At 40.8% G+C, this 17,186-nt stretch overlaps 1 protein-coding gene across 1 annotated transcript in view; it reads right to left on the bottom strand.

Moving 5' to 3' along the window:
* Positions 1 to 17,186, bottom strand: part of LOC138206177 (neural-cadherin-like) — an 80,367-nt gene that overhangs the window by 55,093 nt on the left and 8,088 nt on the right. The gene's annotated exons all lie outside the window — the stretch shown is intronic.

Genomic DNA, 17,186 nt, shown 5'->3' with positions numbered 1-17,186 from the left:
AATAAGAAGATTCCAGGAATCCAATTACCAAGTTGCTCACCCTAAGCCGGGGCAGACAGAAAGAGAGCACAGCAGCGCCCAAAGTGAAGTGGTGTACAACTGTGTCTCTATGACAGGAGCGCAGCATGGCTTTTTGCTGAAACTGATAGTAGGGGATCGTTATCCACATTAAGCACAATGACACAATCTGGAAAGAACGTTCACAAAAACCTTCTGACACTGTCACGGGCCCCAATCTAGGGCACTTTTTGTGCAGAATCTATTCCTGCAAAGTGGAGCAAGTCACAGAATTGTGAGCTAAGACACTATTTCCACAAATATTGGCTGTGATCTTGTGTCAACGTGGCATGAAGGAATGTCAGAAGAGCTGCCAACCAGTTCAGTAGGCTGCAATCCACAGAGGCCATCTGCCTCACCCCAGAGAAGAAGAACCCCCTGCCAGGACAAACACACACACAAATACATGCACATACAGATATGAATACAAGTGCATAGATTTGACACACAGGCCAGTCATCCTGCAGACACATGCCTGCACATTTAACATCGCTGACATTATCAGACCTCCGTCCTCCTGTCTCTCATGAACACACACCAGTGGACACTTAAGTACAGAGGTGAGTAACCTCAGGGCTAAAAGTAACTATGGATTTCAAATCCCATTATGTAAGGTCTCCTGCTTGTGACCACGGGCTATATGTGTACTTTTAAATCCAAGACAAAAGCAGCAGGAGTTTGCAATGCATCCCTTCCCTACCCGAGGGCCGACTCAACAGATGTGCTGTCTCTCTATCAAACAGCTCTCCTTTGCTGGTTTCACTAATATTCTGTAACATGATGTCTCTTCACAGTCGATTATAGTTGATAATATTAAAACTATAAAGCCGCACTTGCAAACAGTGAATAGACAATAAGAAGTCGTCACTGTAGAAATTGCTATAACATTACTATTTTAGCACCTTGTGTTCGCTCAACTGAACTGGATAGCAGAATGTAGATGCGGAGATCACAATTCCTATTTCTTCTTTAACTGGCTTAGATGCGTTTTGATGGAAATGGCCGTGAGTGTTGCGCTTCAGACTCGCTCCGGAGTGTTCACAACTGAAACACAATAGCTATAAAGTGTGTGACAGCTCCTAAAAGGATTGTTAGAGCGATAATAACAGAGGCTGGAAGGAGCTAGAGGAGAGAATTAATCTAGCGTTCTGCTCAAGCTTTAAAGTTGCACTGCAGAGACGAAAGTTCTGACTAGGATCTGACGATAGTTAGTTTTGGATAAATAGCCATTGTATCGTGGGGGCAGAGAAACTAATCAATGTTCAGATGCTATCTCCTAAAGTGTTGACAGCGGCAATTTATGCACTTTAAGCCAGATCATCCTGCCCTGTAAGATGGAACAATCCTTTGGTGATGAATAATGAGAAAGGATAAAGATTCTATTGCAAAGTAGAGCAATTTAAAAGGCACTTAATCAAGAAGAAATCAGAGCTTCAGCACTTAACATTTAGTTGGCTATCAAATATTTGCGGGGAGCGGTGCAAGACACATTCCTTACCTCCTGCTTGTTGGTGTCTTTCCCAACCATGTCTCTGTGGTAATGGTGGTGATGATTTTACAAGGCTCCATCTAATTAGCTTGTTACAGAGAGACTAATCAGAGCCAAGGCAGATAATTAGAGACTATCAGCTCTGGAATGATAATGAAGAATGTACTAGTGTATGTGTGATTGAGTGAGAGAGTGTGTGTGTGTGTGTGTGTGTGTGTGTGTGTGTGTGTGTGTGTGTGTGTGTGTGAGGTGCGAGACTGTATGTTTGTTTGGCTGAGCGAGAGTGCACGCTGCATGTTCCGAGGCTGCAAACGCGTGCTATTTCTCTCTGATCTGGTGTGTTAAGCAGAGAGCGTCTGAGCGATGGCTCACGAGCACCAAACCGACACGGGCTGCCTCCCCTGACCGAGACAAAAGACGTGATCAAATAACGGGCAGCGGCTCACGAGCTCCTCCGGATTTTTCAAAGTCAAATATGCTTTCCGCTCTAATGAAAAGCGAGTCTATACTGTGCACTACAATCCCATAAGGATAAGAGCATCTGCTGGATGACTAACATAATAATGTATCATAAAAAAGTTGGATGACAGGGGCGCACGCGATGTGTGGTTTGCTAAGCCCCAGTAAGTATAATAGTGATTTCGCACGTGTGTACGTGCGTTGTGCATGAGTGCACGTGTGTCTACATCACTGCAAGCCATTCTGTTGATGTTTCCTACTGTTAATCCTCTCCTTGGGTGCTTGCTATATAAAGCTGCTAAGTGGCTTCCCAGTATGAGAAAGAAAAAATAAGTTGTCTCAAGTGCTTCTGTGCCCATATACACTGCCCACAGTACAAGGGCATTGAGTGTGTGTGGGATGGGGATGAGAGGAACCAGAGTAAAGAAGAGAGGCACAGATACAGAAACACAAATATCTACAGAGGGAGAGAAAGACAGAGAGGAGGGAGAGGCAGGCAGTGTGGTGGAAGGAGTATTGTGTGATGCTAAGCAGAGAACGTAAAAAAAACATTGCAGAGACAAGAGCACTAGGGAAGCACAACAAACAACGTAGCACAACAATGGATGGCGGAAGCGTCCATGTTTGGAAAGAAAACAGAGTAGACCATGAGAGGAGAAAATCAAGATAGAACACACAGTATAATTAATAACAGGGTTTTTCTTATGCATCCCTTGTTTGTCCTACTTCCACTGAGAAAGGAAATTAAGATACTAATATTTCTGTGTGGAATTAAACAAATTGCGTCTGCAAGCATAAATATCAATGGCCCTTGCGAGACGAGGAATTTTCAGGAGTGCTTTTTTAGCAGCGAGTGAATGGAAAGTGAAAATCAGCTCAAAGGGGGAGTAATGAGGTACATTAACCAAATGTTTGCAGTGTTAAGGAGGCTCTATTCTAAGCCGCCCACCCCCCAATCTCTGCGCTTAAAGCGGAGTGTGAAGCCGTCAGCAGGAGATCAACATGCTAAAAGCACCGGGGACAGAAATCTATTAACTCAGGGATTCCGGCAATATACACACACACACACACACACACACACACACACACACACACACACACACACACACACACACACACACACACACACACACACACACACACACACACACACACACACACACACACACACACACACACACACACACACGACTCTGCAGCAGCTCAGAATGGGTGACACACTAACCATGTAAGCACACATGCAGACACTTTTATCCCAGAACAGTTACAAATCGTCGACGTCTTCAAGTTCTGCTTTTTTTTTTTTTTTAACTCCAAATCTGCATGGCTGCAGAAAATCCACAAAACTATGTTCGATAAAGTAGCCAATATGTGTCTTAAAGCAACTGTATGTGCAAACAATTTGTAGCAATATCGACATCATTTTGGCCCACCTTGTAGCTGGAGGCAATGGAAATAATAAACAAGTCACAAACGCAACATAGACCGTACAAAAAATAAACGAGTAGCATCTATGGCAAGAAAAAATTATTGTGCGAGAGAATTTTCCATTCACAGTCAAAAATATACGACATCATTGTTAAAATGTATCCAGTTCTGTTTCTTAATTTGTAGCATTATTCGAGACCTGTGTGACTCCAAAAGAGAGTCTGAGGCGCTTCTGCCTCCTCAAAGAGAAATTTGACATCCACAGCTTGAATCTGAATTTTTCCTCAAAAAAACATGTTTATATTTATAATCTCTGTGTACACACTGTGATTAATTTTCTTTGCTTAGGGTTATGTTTAAAACATCAATTCTTTTGAAATAACAGTGAGAAAAAAGCACATCCTGTCTTTTTTCTTGGCTGCATTCATGGACTGACATTATAAAACAAACAAACATGAATCAATCGCTCACTTGATGTAGATATATGAGCTGCAGAATATCGTAACTGTTTTTGGACCCGGTGCATAGATTTTTCTTGGGCTTTTGCTCCCTCCCACTTCTGTTCAGTTTAATGCTGGTGTATGCCCAATGACCCTGAACTACGGCTGAGTGACAAACCGACAGTCACTATCGGGATTAACTGTCAGTAATACCTTGAAATCAAAAAGCTAAAACACTGTAGGCTTTTGCATTTTTCTAACAAAGGTGTTTACTGAGTTAAATGTGATAGACTGAACACCTGTCTGATGAATAATCCAGACATTATTCCAGATATATACCTGCTGTTAACCCCGTAGCGTTTAACTGTGTTTGTCTCGCTGAGAGGCATTACTCCTATATGCTGAGCAAGTGTTGTCTTATTGGTGAAGATGTTTTCTTAGTTTGCTTGTGTTTTCTTAAGCTGCAGTAGGTTGAGCTCGCTCAGTTTCAGTTGATTTTTGCTGTCCTTTTTGTTCCTTATAAGGTTTGTGTGGGTGGGTGAACGGAAAAAGGAAAAAAGATCAGGAGCACTCTTACTGACAGCGATTGGTTGTTTGTTTCTAAGGCAAGCTTTGATTCATTGTTAAGGGAGCTCCATGGCATAAAGGGTAAGACTGCCTGCGTACAAATAATTTTGCGAATATGTTGACATGAGTAAATTTCAATTATTCGATTAATTACCCAGGCTTCTCCTGAAAAGGATAATCGGTTTAGAAATGGATGGTTGGATGGAAGGCTCTCACCCAAATGGCCCCCACCAGGGGCTATAGTCTTCTTTCTGGTGGGCTCATTTTTCTTGTAGTTAAGCCAAAAGAATTACAAAACATAGTCAATCCCTTTTGTTTTATTGCTTTGAGCTGAGAAAAATGTGCCCTATTCACTTCTATTCACTAGCATAAAAGAGGAGGATTTAGAGAGGAGCAAGTGTTGAATGGAGATATTCTGGTAGTGTATCGCCTTCAGGGAAAGGAAACAAATAATTTAGCTGTAATGTTCTAAAGTTAATTTAAAACAAACTGATATATTATGTGGCTCCACACATTGAAATAAATTCAAAAGCTCAAAATTACCTAAAAATATTTTAATCTCTGCAGACAACTTTTATATCCATCGAATTATTTCCATATATTAATATATATTAAATAATGAATGCTACAACTTCTCAGGGTGATGAACCATGAAACTTAACCTCTGCCAATCAATCAGTGAAGATAGCAGTCATTAAAAAAACAGAGTGAGTAGTCCCCTGACTGATGGGCTTATTCCTATTACATACTGTTGGTGTTGTTTTTGGCCAGGAGGGAAACAAAAGACATGGCACAGCATTGCCCCCATTTCCACCCCCATTTCCTTGGTCATACTTGTGTTGTTTGTGCTACTCTCCAGAGGCACAGACAAGGCCAGACAAGCTGCAAAAAATGTGCATGCTGAGGACCATATGTATCATACACTTCTATCTTTGGGATCCTCCATCAATCTGCAGTTTGTGGCATAAACCCCAGCAAGACCTTGCACTGCAGGAAGGGCCCACGCTCCCTTAGCCAAAAGCAGACAGTGTTAAAAAGAAAAAAATCTGATGTAAGGCCAGTGTAGTATTATCGCAATATTCCCAGTCACTTCTGACAAGGTACTGAATACTATTCCTTGGCCTCCCTATTCCCCCACGTCAGTCTCTTGTGTAAACTACTGACAAAAACCAGAATGGGAAAAAAAAATTAAAATCTTATGCACGGAGCCCTACACTTGATTTAGATTTGATGTAGACTATAAAAACTTTGTATAATGCAGCTGTAGATAGTGGTCCGCATACTAAGCTCTTCATTTATTCAGCACACTATCACGTCTAACCGTGTAATACACTCGTCAGTCCACCAGAGGATGCGTGTCACATTTTGCCTCGCCTAGGTGTTAAAAAGCACACACGTATGACCAGTGTCAAAGAAGGAGGTCATGTGACAAAGTACAGACACAGATGACTGAAGTTTGTCAGAAAGCAAAACTCCATGTGGAGTTCCTTTAGCACTGTAACTAATTTACGTACATAAAGTAACATATTTAACTTACGAAATGTACATTACATAACTTCTGTGACTTTCGTAACATTACTGACATAAAATTACTTATTTCAACCCAAACCATGATCTTTTCCTGACCCTAACCAAGTAGTTTTGGTGCATGAACCTAATCAAATTGTTACCGTGTGATATTTAACCCAAACCATGATGTTTTCCTGAACTTACCCATGAGGTTATTGGTAGCTAAACCGAAGCCATGCTACTGTTCCTGCCTGGGTGAGGCAAAACATGAACTGACACAGAATCCTCTAGTGAATAAACGCGTTTACTACACATTTTGGCTTGATATCGGGTTGCATTAAGCAAATGTGGTCGGACATATTGTAAATGGTTAGCCATGCAACATATTTAGGGGTGAAACGGGATTTGTACAAGTAGAAGAACTGTAAACTCTAAAGCAGGAGAGAATAAAACTTTAAAACATTTGTTGTTAACAATATTGTGACAAGGATTTCAGTTAATGGATGTGATTATGAATGTGCCCTCTCATTAAGTAGTCTATAAAAGCAATGTCACTGAGCAGCCATCATTAATCTTATTAAATCTACCTTTGCTTTTCCTGCTTTGACAAGTTGTAATATCTGCTGTAAAAAGGTTTAAATTTGGGATTCCAATCTGAAAGAGACTGAAGGATAAATTCTGCAGCATTTCCACTTAGAAAAAAAACCCTGCATGCATGAGCAGTGTTGATTTATTTGCCTCCAACACTGAGAATATGCCGTGTGAAGCTTGTTAGTCGTAACATCCTGACCAGATATCATTTGAACATGAACCGACAGACGAGAGGAGCAGCAGAAAATACAACCATGACGGGTGTGTTAGTCACTTTCAAAATGACTCATCAAATCCCTGCTAGCCATATAATGTAGATGAAGATACACATTTTCCCAACTCAGGAAATCAAAATGTTATGTCTTTACTAACAACAGGCCTCCTTCCTTCCATTGTGTGGGAGCTTTTCAGGCTTTATCCAGGTAACCTCTGCAAAATGAATATACTATGCAGGTAGGGTTTGGTGGTGACAAAGATATTGCAACTATGAACTAATTATGGTGAATGGTGAATTATGGTGCCAAAATGATTCCTAATTAATGTGTTGTCATTTCAATTTGGTAAGCTTGGTGTAAAGTCGAAATGAATTTACTTACTGTTGAATGAGAGGTTTAGTTATGTTTTAATATGTATATCCAGCATGTAACTAATTCATTAAATAGAGTTGCATAAAATCTAAACACAACGACAACCTAAAGCCTTGTTCAGACTATTAGCCCACATCTGTTTTTTTTGTCATATCCAGTTTGTATCCAGGTTTATTTTTGAAAATCTGGACAGCAAATCACCACATGAAATGTGATTTTTGCAAATCGGATTGAAACTACATTTGGAGGTGGTTTGAAATGTGATTAAAATCGGATTACACAGATTTGTCTCAGTCTGAAGGCTCAGCTGGCTCAGATCGGATTTCTTGCATCATTTGCTACGAGACACTACGTGACAGTGACATTTCAGAGGGATAGAGTGAGCAGAATCTATGCACAATGGAGGACAACGACAACAGCTACTCCCAGACAAAAAACTAAATAACTTGTGCTGCCACTCCTGTACCAGCAGCTTCCCTGTTAGGAAGCTGTGTCATGGGCTGGTGATGTCAGACACACAACATCTGCTCACTTGCAAAAAACAGTGCGGACAGTCTGTCCTACAGATCTGATTTGATAAACAAATCCAATTTGCCTGCGGTCTGAAAAAAGCCTAAAATGTATAATGAGTTGAAACTTTTTCTTAAAGTGTAGGAAATACTGTTAAATTATTACTACATTTCCACGGGCACTCACACACATCCTATTTTTTGAATGAATAATGCAAGAATCTTTATGTTTTTGTTCTGTATAGTAGTATAACCACATAAACATAACCTTTTTTATTATTTTGCCCACATTGTGAATTATACTGAATAATATACAAGATAAGGTTCATGCTTTCAAAAGTATCGATCTAAGACTACTTCATTCAGAATAATGGAGCCCCACAGTGTGTCTGATCAGTTAGGCAGGGATGTTGTTGAGCACAGGCTGAAAGTGAGTTTTGACAGCCGGAAATTTCTTAAAGTAACACCTGAGTCTTTGGGATTGATCAGAAACCCTTCTAAGCCGTATCAGATAGTCAAAGGGTATTTTACGCCGTGAGGCATCAGAAATCTTACAGCCCATTCTGCTTCTTCAGATGAAAATTTCATGCCATCTCCACACAATCTGTTTAATCATTCCGATATGCAATCTTCACATAGTTTATTTTAACACAAGGAAAAAGCATATTATTTTCAAGTCAATAGCTGTCAATAGAGCCAGTTGCAATTTTCTATCCCGCCAAAATGTTTGGCGTGCACGTAAAGGGACTGTGAGTCATTCTGTTATGGATCTTTTTAGTCATGCTGTTATATTCGTCACACAACAAAGTCCGACACACAAAGAACCCTGTGTCATGGGAAGATCCATGGTTGCGTTCCTCCTTAGGGCTGGTTATGTGTTGACAGAATCCAAATGGTGTTTTTGTACTTAATGTCAAAATGTTGGGAAATATTGCTGAAAGATTTGCAGTGTGGTCATTTACAGCTTGACCTGAGACACATATTCTATTCATACTCTGAGATGAGTTTCTTTCCCTCCTCCCTCATGTCCTTCACAGACAAAGGAGATCTTATTGATCGTTGACTTTGACTCTACATCATCAGAATAAAAGTTGAAAAAGACCTGTTTTTTCTGCACCGAGATGCCTTTATAGAAATAAACACTTCAAACCGTTGCATTAGCTACCAAACAAAGGTCCGCCGATAAAACCCACAGCAGAGTCACTCTTTGATTTGCTTTCTCATAAGTGATCACAGTAACTGTGACACACAGGCCTCAAGGTACAAACACAAAGCTTCGTTTAAGTTCAGTCACTTACCCTAACTCTCTTGACAGATGTCTTTTAACAAAGGTTAATTTGTTGCTCCTCGTCCCACTTTTACCTTGGCTGCAGTGCGTTGCAATTAAGAGAAGTGATTATTCTCACGGCCTCTTCCACACCACTGGCTCAAAGTACTTAATTTCACTTATGGTTGGGCAAATTAATGACAAAACAGAAATAAAATATTTAAAAAGGAAATTTCATTTTACATTCGAATTGAATAAGATTGGTGAGAATATTTTCTCAACAGTCCTTGACATTGCCAAACATATTCTGTATTTCAGTATATCCCAGCAGCTATAGTCCCCTGCTCCTATGCAAAAAGCATAACTTGCATCAGAAAAGAAAAATCCAAAGTGTTGCTTGAAGAAGCATACTGCGTGTGGATGAATACAGAAAGTGTAGATGAATACAGATGGAAGGACAAAGCTTTGTCATGTCAGCAACGGAGGGATAACAGGTTGACATTGCATAATTTTGCTATGATAGAATAATTTCAATCTAAAAAACATATTGATTTAAAACCGTAACTATTGTGCTAACATAAATGACTGATAAACTCATATTATTGCTTGCTTTAGCCAGTAGTGGAAGAAATATTCAGATCTTAAACTTCAGTGAAAGTAGCAATACTTTAATATAAGATACTCCTGTATTTAAAATTTTAAGTAAAATCAGCATCAAATCTTAAAAGTATAACAGGGTTCCCAAATCAAATGTCCAATTCCCTGACTTTCACTGACTAAAAAGTGTACCTTGGTGCTGATCAAACAAAATCCAGCAACATTATTTTATTCCTGGAAATTTATGAGCTTTATTTACTAGTTTACAGGCCTTTTTAGTACCCAATTGAAAGGTTTTTTTTAACTGCTTAAAAAATAAATAGGAACAAAATTAATGAATTACCTCGGGCTACCCCGACTAAAGATTCTCCTCCACTGGGCTGCAACAGAGCAATGATGCGTGTGGCATGTTTCTTACTGTTGACGTGGCTGCAAAGGGCTTCTCCCCCATTTTAATAGATCAACAGTAGTTTCACAAACTTTACATCTGGCTTTTCTGTTGTCAACTCTTATCACCCACTCTTTGAAGTCATCACAAGGGATGCTGTAAGACAAAAAGTGAACACACCGGAAAGGAGGCAAGGACGATTTCATTGGTCAACGTTATACCTAGCATTCTATTGGTTGGGGAATTTTGACAGGGTCTTTTGGGGTCATTTCACAAAATCCCAGAGCGAGACCTGAGATCAGAATTTTTACAAGGGCACGGAAGCAGTATGAGTGTAAGGAGGAGGGTTAAACTGGAGCACAGGAAATCGCTGCAAGCAACAGTGTATCCGAGTGCAGACATACTGTTTTGAAAGAAAAGAAAGTCCTCGAGGGAGCAGGGACTATTTAAAAAAGAGATTTTTACAATATTTGATTGTGAAAACATGCTCTCAAATTGAAAAAAAACATGCACTGACTTATGGCAGTAATATAGCCCCATATAAGTAGCCATATTATGTTTTTAACAAGTTATAGAGTAGTTTAGTGCAAGTTTTTTTTTAGATGTTTAGCATTTAGGTACCCTGAATTACACTTTCCGAGTTACATTGTGAAAAAAATGGTACAAATTGAAAAGCTAGAACTAACAGATCTTAGTGTTAATATTTTATATTACATAGCTATAAATGGTGGCTTTGCAGCTATTTAGCCAAGGGTTTGTTAAAATACATATGTTCTGGTTTCATACAGTGGGTTTATGACAGCGGTGGTGCAAAAAAAAAAAAAAAAAAAACAGCTGACTGCTGTGTTTGAAAACAAAACTCCTTAGAGCAATGAATAAACAAAGCTCTTTATGGAAAACCAAAAGCCTAAAGTCACCTTAAAGCTCTGTAGTTTTATATTCATAAAAATATTGATTAGCCTATAGCTCCTTTGACTTGAAGATCAAATGTACACAAAATATCAGCAATACTGGCGGTAACTTGCCATCAACACTGATACAGCAGAGGAGTACCACCAACACATATGAAAAAAAAAAAAAAAAAAAACAGGATAAAAAGTCCTCCGAACATTTCAGCAAATGCTAAATACACCATCAAAGCCAACAGCACCTCATGCTCCCACCAAATCAATATCAGTCCTGCAGCACAATGAGGGCAGTAAAAGGTTGACTGTTGAATAAAAAATAATTAGGTTTTCAGTTATGTCTTAAAAGAATATGCAGTGGTGCTGTTTGCATTTCTTGAGGCAAGTGGCTTCAAAGTTTAGAGGCCCTGACTGCAAATGCCTCTCGTCTCTTATCAAGACTCCGAAAGTTTAAACAAAGCAGCTTTATCTGCAGGTATTCTGGAAGATTACTGGAGATTGGAAGGTAAACGCATCCTGAACAGAGGCTGAAGGTAGTCCATTCATTGTCTACAAACAAGATGTGAAGCCTTAAGAAATGGATTGGAAGCCAACAAGATGAGCTAAATCAGGCATTCAACCTGTCATTTCTATAAATGCTTGTGTTTTATCTGAGTTTTTGATGGGCAGGTGAAGATAAATAAAGAAGTGGAGATTCCTGGGCGATATTTTCAAATAAAATTCAAAGTCCGATTGGTTGACAGTGTGTGGGATTCCTTGACTCTTTTAAAACTGGGTGGGTATAACTTCACACACAGGGAGTAGGTTTCATTTACATAAGTGCTACATTACTAGTCAAGTATATATCTTCACAACTATCTGCGATATCATGTGTAATTAGCGCCCCCCGTGAAGTATGCTTTCTATTCTCATATAGGTGATGGAATAATGCTGCTGCAATCCAAACAGACACTTGCTGTCAGAAATAATATGGGCTCAAGCATATGTACAGTACAGGCGACAGTGCTCTCACTCTCCTTCAACCCACCAGCCCACTACACTATAAATGACACGACATGCCAGGGAACATATGCACGCCCTGTCACACGGTTCAGAGTCATTTAGAAAGGCGGCAACGAGAGTTAATCTAAATGACACTGCAAGATGGACTATTCCAGTGGACTATCTCTCAGGGACGGGATCCGAGGTATACAGATATAAATTGTTGTTTGGCCTCTCCCTGTCTCCCCTTTCACCTTGCTTTGGGCTGTTATTTGCCTGCCTGAAGCAGGGAATCTGAGGTGTGTCTGTCTTCCTCACTCGTATGTACCACACATGTGTTTTTTTCCAGTCTACATAGTTTGATTGGCAACATCGGAGTATTGAAGTTTTATTGAATTGTGTCTTGTTTGTGCATTCATGTGTGTTTGTGGGCTTTCATGTGTGTGAAATTGCATGTGCATACACGGATGTGGCATGTGGCTTAGTTTTCTTCTAAGTCCTGTGTGTCGCTCGTTTATTGAGGTGTAACAGCAGCTGTGTACCGTTTGTTTGTGTTGAGTAGAAAGCAGATGAGTGAGATGCTCGTGTTCACCCCTCAGCTCACACTTGCCTGAGGTTAAGTGTGAAGTATAAGGAGTTCCAAGAAAGCCAAAAGAAAAATAACAAAACAAATAACAAAATCCTTAAGGAATGGTGAGTAGTGTGTGTGCAGGCCTGTGTTTGATGGACATGATGGCAGAGAAGAGAAGAGAAGAGAAGAGAAGAGAAGAGAAGAGAAGAGAAGAGAAGAGAAGAGAAGAGAAGAGAAGAGAAGAGAAGAGAAGAGAAGAGAAGAGAAGAGAAGAGAAGAGAAAATAGTGCTTGATATCATGTTGCTCTTGTCCATTGTGGGCCAGAAAGGTGCACCGTTCATAGCCGAGGCGTTCATTTGGTCATTAGTCTCAATCAGCACACGTCTGTTAGTGTTAGTGTGTGTCAGAGAGCTATCTGTCTCTCTCTCCATGGTTTGATGATGGAGAGGTAATTTCAGCTTTATGGTGGTATGACTCTAATGATGAGTAAGGGTTGGCTGACAGCATGTGAGGGCAGAGGGAAAAAAATGCTTTGTGTGTTTCCGCATGTGCACATACAAAAAGCACACACATCTGTGCTTTTGCGCGTATAAGTATGGCGCGTACGTGCGAACACAGACGGGATAGGGTCCAGCTCGTACTGCTGTCCCCATCACTGAATGGGCTGATAATGGGGAGTAATGAGGGAGTACTTTCACGGCAGATGTGCCTTCTCTGCAACTGTTTTACCCTGAGACTGTAAAACTGACCCAAGTGAGATATCAGCAGGCAAACAGCCTCTCCCTGCTCTAATTAAGCTCTGGATGTGTTGCAGGAATTTCAATGGTTTGTTCACCAACTTCGCCTCATGCTACTGTACCCCAGGACGTAAGAGTAAGTATCATTTCGACATAGCACCTAGAGTCACATTAAATGACAAAAGCCCTAGCAGTGTCGGCCAGGCCCAAAATCTGTTAGAGGGCCATCTTCTTCACTGGAGTGTGAAATTATTTTAGCTCTCTCCTCATTATAGGATTTTAAAATGCATTATAGTTAGGGCTTTTATGGTGTGCCGCAGCATTAATTCAATTTGCCCCATTCACGCTTTCTTATTATCACACTCAGTTCAAGCTACAGGGAGAGGAAGCTGCTGAGCAGTGGTCCCCGGCCTTATCTCTAAAGGATATAAACTACACTACCCAGCTCAATCAGAGCCAGCCCGGACTGCTCCATCCATTCATCCACTTTTATTCTGTCTCCCCCTCTGCCTTTCCCTGGATGCTGCTTCCTGTGGTGACCTCCATCTTTCTTTCCATCTTCCATGCTGCTCTCTATTTCCTTCCGAGTTGGTGATTGATGGGGGTGGTCCAAGGAGCGCTTTTCGATATCTTTCCATAGAAACGCGTGTATGGGCAAACAAACGCACCAGCCCATGCACAGGCAGAGATGCCAACACACACAAATACGAACAGCAGACCAGGACCAGGCAGAAGCAACAGGGGCAGCCGCACAGGTTTAATGGGAAATCAAGCCACAGTGTATGGGTGAGACAGCATTAATCTATCACTGAAACCAGACTTGGGTCTGTGTTTGTTTAGCACACCAGAGAAGGAGGCATTCTGGGAACACCCCATCACTATCTGTTATTGTGCAAAGGTACAATAATGTGTTGAACATAGCAAATGTATTCCTGTGGAAGTACAGCAGATTAGTATGGAGCAGCAGTGAGGTTGGACTCAAGCTCTGACAGTGTTCCTGCAATGTAACCACTGCACACTTGCATGAATGCACACTGACAAAACACACATGGACATGTTTTGTCTATTGTCTGCAATGCACACACACACGCATGTACACAGAACATGCCACACACCAAACCACTCACATGCATTAAACTGTAACTCAGCATGTGACTGTGGTCTGGCTTATTGGTAATGGGGGAAGAGGAGGAGAGGATGAAGATAAAGTCCTCATTTAGAGATCTAATCCTGTGAGCAGTCTGTCCTGTGTGCATCATCATCTCCTGTCATTAGCAGCAGGCCAGCAAGATTAAACAAGATCAATGTTTATCACCCACTGTGTAAGAGAGAAACCAAGTGTTAAACTCCCCCACCTCATTGTAATTTATCACAATAACAACGGAAATCTATGCTTATGCACATATGTTGTAAAGAGCTATATTAATCAACTTTAATGCCCCCAAATCTGTGATAATGTTCACATGTTCACACTGGATGAGCATGATCTCATATTAATATTATTAAAAAGTAATGCCCCATCAGTGGGATTTGGAGTAAATATATGGTGATATTGCACCCAATCCAAATATTAAGACAGGCTGAATGACTCATTTGTAACTGTGGAGGCAAAATTATTCATGGGGGCTAACCGAACATTTACCGACAGCAGCCATTTGTCAGTTAGAGATATCCATCAAAACCAAGTTACCGCACATTCACACAATTAATTATTGAAATTATACAATTAAATAGCAGCTGTGATGTCGGGGCAGAAAGGGCAGAAGTAATTACAAGTCGGTAACTTGTGAAAAATGATGTGCAAAACTGCGGACAGAGTCCAAACAGCCAATATGCAGCTCTTGCTGGTACATTATCACTTTCCCTCCCACTTTTTTTCTTTCTTCTCAGAATAAAAGGGGTTGAGAGGACAGCTCAGGCGAGGTCTTGATCCTTAGAGAGTGGCAGTGATGCATGTCTCTGATGCCACGGCAAGGCTGGCACTACTAACGACACCGCAACATTGCTATCCCATCCTTCTCGGCACATCATAAGACTGTGGAGACCATATGGTCTGATTGGTCTCCAGAATTAAGCCCTACACTGTCGAGGCACAGAGAAAGATAGAAAGAAAGCTATGTGCGTGCCCTGGTTCTGCTCAGAACAGACACAAATTGGTAGCTGGAAAACAGTTGAAAGACAAAAAAAACACATGCACACACGCGAGCCAAATCTGGAACAGACATTAAAGAAATGTCCAAATACAGATGGGCAGAATATAACAAAAGCATAAAAGAGCTAGATCACCAAACAATCAGAAACAAAAAAATTTATTTTGTACATCCTCCTTTGAGGTCTTTAGATCCTTTGATTGCATATCTTTCCATGTCTCTGCAGCTCTCTCCAACTCTAATTTTTTAAGTACAGCCCATGTAGCCAATGCTCTCCCACAGATGCTCATCAGCCCTGAGAGGCACTACATTTTCTCTACATCAAAGACACCTGCTACTGTAATCAACCATACTCTGTCTGGGATGGAGTTGTACACTATCTCTCTGTTTCCTGGAATTGATTAAATAACCGAACCATGAGATGGACATCATCTTCAAACACATTTTCCAATCTGAGCCTCAATTCCCCTGCCTTGTATATAGTCTTTTTGATCGCCAGTCTGATTTAGCAAGCGTCTGTTTCTTCATTCAACCATCTCTTTTTGCATGGCAGTCATTTTCATCTTCTCAACAAAAGCCACACTCTCCCTGTGCAAATTGGTGTCCCGCAATTACTGCAATTTCTGCAATTTGTGCGCTTTGCTCCAAAAGCAAAGTTCATGGCATGTCAAAACATCTCACTAGGCAACTTGGCCAGCTATGTGATCTTTTTCACTGCATTCAAAATCTCCTTGTTCACAGTTCACCCAGCAAAGCTTTCAAAGTTGTCTGTGCCCTGTGTGTTTATCAGTGCCTCCTTGGGCCACCGAGTAGAGGACTGCAACCATTGTTATGCTCAGTTAATTGGACCTTCGGGTACAAAAGGTTGAGAAATTCAAGACCAAATAGATAAATAAGCACAAGCATTGAATTCCCACGACATAGCCCAGTACTAGCTCCAACTTCCCCTTGCTCATTCTAGCCTATAGACGGGCTTGTCCGAGAGGCTGATTCATTAGTGCTCCACGACAGTTCTATCAGCACTTCAACTCAATCACACACCTACCTCTCCGCGAGTTTGTAAACCATCAGCAACAGTCTGTCACAGACCATTCTGCGACATATAAATTGTTGTTTAAAGTGATGTTTTGTGACTGGGAGCAAAACTGCTCCTGGTTAATCAATACCACAAAATCAATTCAGCTCTCTGGGGAAATGCCACAGAGAGACTACCCAGCATGTAAAGATGGAGCCAAAACAAAAGTTTCAGATGGTGTGGAGGGGAAGACGCAGACAGCCAGGGAACTAAAGCGTTACTGTGTTCAATACAAATCATTCCACATTTAGGCAGTCACAGCAAACGCAAAGCTAAATGATTAAATTACGGCAATAGAACCCTCACACTCAAACCTTTGTCTCCCACTAAGCTGGTGCCAGCGCAGCATGGATTAGATTAAATAAAACAAAACCTTCTCCATTGGTGATAAGCTTCTTGTACAATGTAGGAGCAGTGCTCATTTATCACACAGGTAGACATCAGATTGCACAGATGCATTCTTGGAATCTGTGTTATTGGAGGTCAGCAAGACATTTACCTGACAGTGCCTGCCTCCGTGCAATGTCTGCAGTTGACAATGTCTGTGGTAATGGGCATCAATAATGCAGAACCTTGACCGAATAAAAAAAAAACTCTCGCCAAGACTTTCCTCACAGCACTGAGCCATATGCAGCACTCACTGCTCCCGCCACACACAACAAACTTGCGTGATGTACAGTGTGGGTTGAGGACTGAGGTCTATGCCACTGTGAGATATGCATTGCTCTTGTAAACAGAATGACAGACCCATACAGTACATACTTATTCACTCTATGTTCTCAGCCATTCAAGTCAAGCCTGACAATAAAGGAAACACAAAATATATCTTCTCTTTTTCCTCTTCTAGTTGTTATGGTAGTAGGGATTCACCAATCTGA

Source organism: Embiotoca jacksoni, unplaced genomic scaffold (genome assembly GCF_022577435.1).
Source record: "Embiotoca jacksoni isolate LCO1_2020_lvr unplaced genomic scaffold, fEmbJac1.0.p SCAF_3, whole genome shotgun sequence".
Taxonomy (NCBI): Eukaryota; Metazoa; Chordata; class Actinopteri; family Embiotocidae; genus Embiotoca; species Embiotoca jacksoni.
The sequence above is the reverse complement of the archived record's forward strand: the minus strand, read 5'-3'. Positions and strand labels throughout refer to the sequence as shown.